The 5,115-nt window shown below is 50.4% G+C and overlaps 1 non-coding gene across 1 annotated transcript; it reads right to left on the bottom strand.

The window, feature by feature from the left end:
• Nucleotides 1-3,109: 3,109 nt before the first annotated feature.
• LOC113456704 lies at nucleotides 3,110-3,212 on the bottom strand. Its single transcript, XR_003377458.1, has one exon. It is a non-coding gene; the product is annotated as a U6 spliceosomal RNA (small nuclear RNA).
• Between the last annotated feature and the right edge of the window lie 1,903 nt (nucleotides 3,213-5,115).

Consider the following 5,115-nt stretch of genomic DNA (forward strand, 5'->3'; position numbering starts at 1 on the left):
TTTTTGGTTTGTTTTGTATTTTGGGTTTTTGGATTTTCTATACAGGGTTTCTCTGTGTAACTGTCCTGGTTGTTCTAGAACTCACTCTGGTGTCTGTCTTTTTTTCCACTTAGCTTTCTTTCTTTATTTCCTTCCCTTCTTTTGACACAGGGTCTCATGATATAGGCCAGGCTGTCCCCAAACTCTACGTAGCTGGGGATGACCTTGAACTTCTGATCTTCTTGTCTCTGCCTCCTCTGCATTGGTCTTACAAGCAAGCGCCATTACTCCTGGTTTTTATGCTGTGCTGGGGAATTGAACCCAGGGCTTCAAGAATGCTAGGCTAGCAGTCCGCCAACTGAGCTACACCACCAGCCTGACTAGTAAGTCTCCAAGGTTCTGTTGAACTTTACTCCTGTCTGTGCCTGTCTTTTTTAAAAAAAAAAAAGTTTATTTTTACTATGTTGATTGTCATGGGTGTCGGGTCCTCTGGAACTGGAGCTACGGACAATCCTGAGCTTTCATGTGGGTGCTGGGAATTGAACCCGGGTCCTCTGGAAGAGCAGTCAGTGCTCTTAACCACTGAGTCATCTCTCCAGCCCCATGTGCCTGTCTTAACATTCCAAAAGAATGGGCATATCAGCTTTGGTTCACTGACTTATTCATCAACAGATGGACATCTGTGCCTGTCCATCCCTGGCTGCTTCCATGGCTTGGTTTCTGTCTCTTGAAACCACAGTATTCCACTGAGGGGTGTTGCAATGCAAACTGCAGATTTGAGATGTATACAAAAAAGAGTATAAAGCACCCAATTCATTATTTATAGTCATACACTTTGGAATTCTTTTTTATAAATTTGGTTAAATAAAATTTTGCCCTTTAAAAAAAGAGAGAACGCCTAAAAGAAAACAGAGGAAGTGGGGAGTCTTCCTCCTAGAGCCCTACTTAACTTACCCCACCCAAAAGTGACCCTGAGGGAGTGGGGACCCTTCCTCCTAGAGCCTTAGTTCAGCTCACCCCACCCAAAAGTGGCCCTGATGTGTGAGGTGAGGGGCAGAGTCTGGGAGGAGCAGTCAATTCTGAGAGTCACTGGGCACCTAGGGGAGCCACAGAGAGGACAAGTTCGGGCAAGAGAGGGTAGATGACTTCCCCCTGGGAGGGGACCCATGGCTGGAATTATCAGACAAAGGGAATAATTGGAGCGGCCGATGACAGTGCCTTCAGCTGGCACCTGGCCTGGGCCGTGCTGCATGGCTGGCTCCTTGGGCTGCAGCACCCAGAAGCTCCTGGGCTCCCCTCCCAAGGGCAGCTACACAAGAGGCTTTGTTGCCTCCCGACCCAGGGGCTAGTCCCTGAGCTTCTCTGAGAGGCCAGGGCTCTGCCGTCACCAACCTGCTGTTCACTGTCCCTGGGCCAGGCGAGGAAACTAGACCAGACAGCCTATTCCCAGCTCCAACATCTCAGGGCTTGGAAAATAGTCCTGAGTCAGCAAGTCCTGGGATCGAGTCCAGGTTTTCATTTTCCTAGTTGTTTAACATCTTTGCTTGCCTCCTACCTCCCAAGGGGTGACAAAAAAAAAATCTTCACAGACAGGCAGGGTCCTTTGCCCAGATGGTGTGGCCAGCAGTTCAGAATCAATGCCTCAGTGACAGCAAGGATTTCGAACTGAGATAGTCCATCTCCTCAGACACCATGTAAACCGATCCCCAGGATGGGCAGGGGGTTTCATAAGTCATCCAGGAATGCTGGGAGGGGCACAGAAGCAGAACTCAGTGACTGTCACATCTGATGGACTGGGGGAAAACCATGTCTAAAGACTGAAGCAACAAGTCCGGTACAACAGCCAAAATGGTGACAGTGTAAGACCCAGGCATCCCGTCCCAGAGCTTTCCTGAGTTTTATGTGGGTAGACAACCCGCCAAACCCACTCTGGGGGCTCAGCTATCCCTGCACTTCATCCTCTGCCTGGCAAGGCGGTGCCTCTGCCAAGCCTTGGCTTCCTGGGCACAGACTGTCTGAGTTTCATCCAGGAACAATTCTTGGCTGGGGAGGTTTGGGGTTTACTGAGAATCAACTGTGTATGGACACTGAAGAAGTCATGTGTGGCTCCCAAGACGGAGCCTGAACACTTCTTGGGTGTCTGCTGAGGACGGAAAGTCTGAGGCATGAGAGATACACAGGAATAAGAGAACCTCCGCCTGCTACCCTCTCCCCGGGGAGCGCACAGCTTCTCCTCAGGAGAGTCCATTGCTAAGCAGAACTGCTTTAAAATGAGCAATGATGGTGTGGGGGTCAGGGCTGCAGGGAGAGGAACTGGGTCTCCTCATTCTGCAGGGCACTTTGATTTCATATACGGAAAGTATCCATCCTTAGGGAAGGGGAGGAAGACCAGGGAAGGAGAGGATGAGAGACAGAAACAGTAGGTGAATATGGCCAAAGCCCTGCACACAATAACCAAATACTGGAATGATGTTGCCCATGTGAACGGGTAAACTGAGGTATGGGCAACCTCATTGTCCAGTGGAGAAACCATAGGTTGCAAATGCTGGCCAGAGTACAGCAGCACCGGGGTCACCTGGCCACCAGAACTTGCTGCAGTAATAGCTGGCCTCTACTGTCACCTTCATACGTTATTTCAAGCCTCATAACAAAGCCATAGTCTCTCTGCTCACTCCTGCAGGGAAACTTCCGTGTGGACAGAACGCTTTGGCAGACTTAAGAGACAGGAGAGTGAATTCCTGCCAGGGAAGTCTAGGTAGTAAGATTTTTATTTTTAAATTCATAACTAGGAGAAATGGATAGATCTTTGAAGTGGAGAGCAATAAACTTTGGCAGATGAATCCAACCGTGCAATCACTACCAGAATCGAGATCTAGACTCTTCCTATAATGTCCAAAGCCCTGCCTCTTTGTGCCCCTTTGAGCTAATTGCTATACCCCAGAAGGAACCGCAGTTCTGATCTTTGCCTGATGGATTGATTTTGTGTTAATCTATTTCTTGACAGGGTCCCACTGTGTAGCCCTGGCCGGTCTGGAACTCACAATGTGGACCAGAGTGGCCTCAAATTTACAGGAATCACCTGTTTCTACCTCCCAAGTGGAGTTAAAGGCATGCACACCACACCCAGCCCAAATCTTCAACTTTATAAATTTACATGTCTTCCTGGCACAGGGAACACACTAATCATCTCTGTATCATCCCAGTTTTAGTAGATGAGCTGTCAAAGTGAGCACTCCATATTTTAAGAAGCTTGCTGCTCAGGCTGGCCTTGAACTTGCAACCCTCTTGCCTCTGCTTCCTGACTGCTGAGATGATGGGTGTTTGCTACCATACCTAATCAGTTTTGCCTCTCCTTAGCCTTCATATACATGGACTCATGCTGAACATCCTCTTTTTGTGCCAGGCTTCATCCTTTCACATGGGGAGGGGCTGAGCCTGCAAACCGTGGATGGTTTTAGCAGCACTGGAAACAGAGGGGAAATTGAGGCAAAGGGGGGTAGATTCAGAAAAGGCAGGAAGAGAGGGAGAACAGAAAGTGTCCCTGTGACCAGAGTGAGGAGCACAGGACTACCTCGGGCATTCCTCAGAAAGTGTTTGTGGCTTCCCTGAGATGATCTGAGAGAATTCTGAAGTAATTCAAGTACAGGAGAAAATGGAGGCATCTCAGAGTGAGGATGGGGTGGGGGTGGGGCTTCAGCTTCATGGGCAGAGCTTCAGCATTGGGCCAGGCATGGGCTTCACCGTGGATACGGTGAGGAGCCTTCCCAGAGCTGACCGCAGAAGGTCTGGAGAAGAAACATAGATGGCCACAGAAGATGGCATAGCGTGGAGTCCGGGAAGGGCGTGGAGGGCCTTCTCATTGTCCAGTCGGCTGATTCGCTGGCCACTAATTCACAGTGTTTGTCTGTCCACAGCTGCCGCTCATCCACTCGCTAATGCTGGGACTTGGGTTAACTCCCTACTACAAATCAGCTCTGGCTAAGGCATGTGCGGGCATTTGAGGCTGAGGTCTGGGGGAGGGGCTGTTGGCAAAGCTTGCCTGCTGGTTATTCCGAATTCTATCCCTATTCCAAAATTCTGGAAAATTCTTATTTTCCAGGAGTGTTCGTACCATATCTTAAGAAAAATCTCCCTCTCTGCTATGTTCTCCCTAAGGGTTTGACTGAGGTCAGACGTAAGGCTGGTGCTTCAACCCTCCGAAGCAGGAAGGACTTCAGTTGATAAACACAAGGTCAGCTCCATGCCTTGGGTCCATGGGTTACCACAGAAACGCGTGGGGGATAGAAAATCAAAGTCCTGGGTTAAAGAAATTTCATAAGCAAAAACAAGCCTGGGATTCACACTGCTGGGCTTTCCAGAGGATTGACCGCCTTGTCCATTCCCAGGAAAGCCATGGCTTCAGAACCCTTCCTGCCCGCAACATCCCGGGCACCTTCTTGTTCCTCGGGATGCCTTGTGAGGTTACCTGGCAGGATCTCAGAGAACCCAGAAATAGGTCAAGGCCAGGAGGAGGAAGTCGAACTTTACAGGAGGTCTGAGTCGGAGAAAGGAACCTAGAGTGGCAGGGACAGACCATTCTTCAGGCAGTCACCGAGACAGAAACAGTGGCGTGAAGGGTCCTGCGGCACAGGGCAAGAAAGGCCAGTGGCCACCGGATGGGACAGCAACTGCCAGGCAAGCACACCCCACTCTCCGTGCCTGCAGCTGGCACTTTACCCCGGACAGAAGCACGAAGTAGGAGTACTCCAAGGTGGCCACTTAGGTCTTCTGGGAAACGACCTGGCTCCACAGAAGGTGGGAAGGCCCCTCAGACTGGGTCCCTTCCCGAGGGAACTCAGGTAGGTTTGTGCGTGGGATCACGGCTGGCTGCAGTCAAGGGTCTGCAGACCCTGGGGGCCTTGCCCAAAGCCCAGTTCTCCCCTCACCTGAAGCCAGTCTCTTTGCTGCCCTGGACCTCACTCAGCTGCCCCACCTGACGGAGGAATAAGGGCATGGTGGAAGCTGTTTGCTACAGTGTTGGGCACAGGGAAAAGGGAATTTCTAAAGCTCGTAGGGTTCTTTAGTGAGAGCAACTCTCCTAAAAGCCCATTGTCTCTGTGAGGGGAACCTGGAGCTTTAAAACAGTTAAATGACTTT

The sequence above is a fragment of the Microtus ochrogaster genome, chromosome 10 (assembly GCF_000317375.1).
Source record: "Microtus ochrogaster isolate Prairie Vole_2 chromosome 10, MicOch1.0, whole genome shotgun sequence".
Lineage (NCBI taxonomy): Eukaryota > Metazoa > Chordata > Mammalia > Rodentia > Cricetidae > Microtus > Microtus ochrogaster.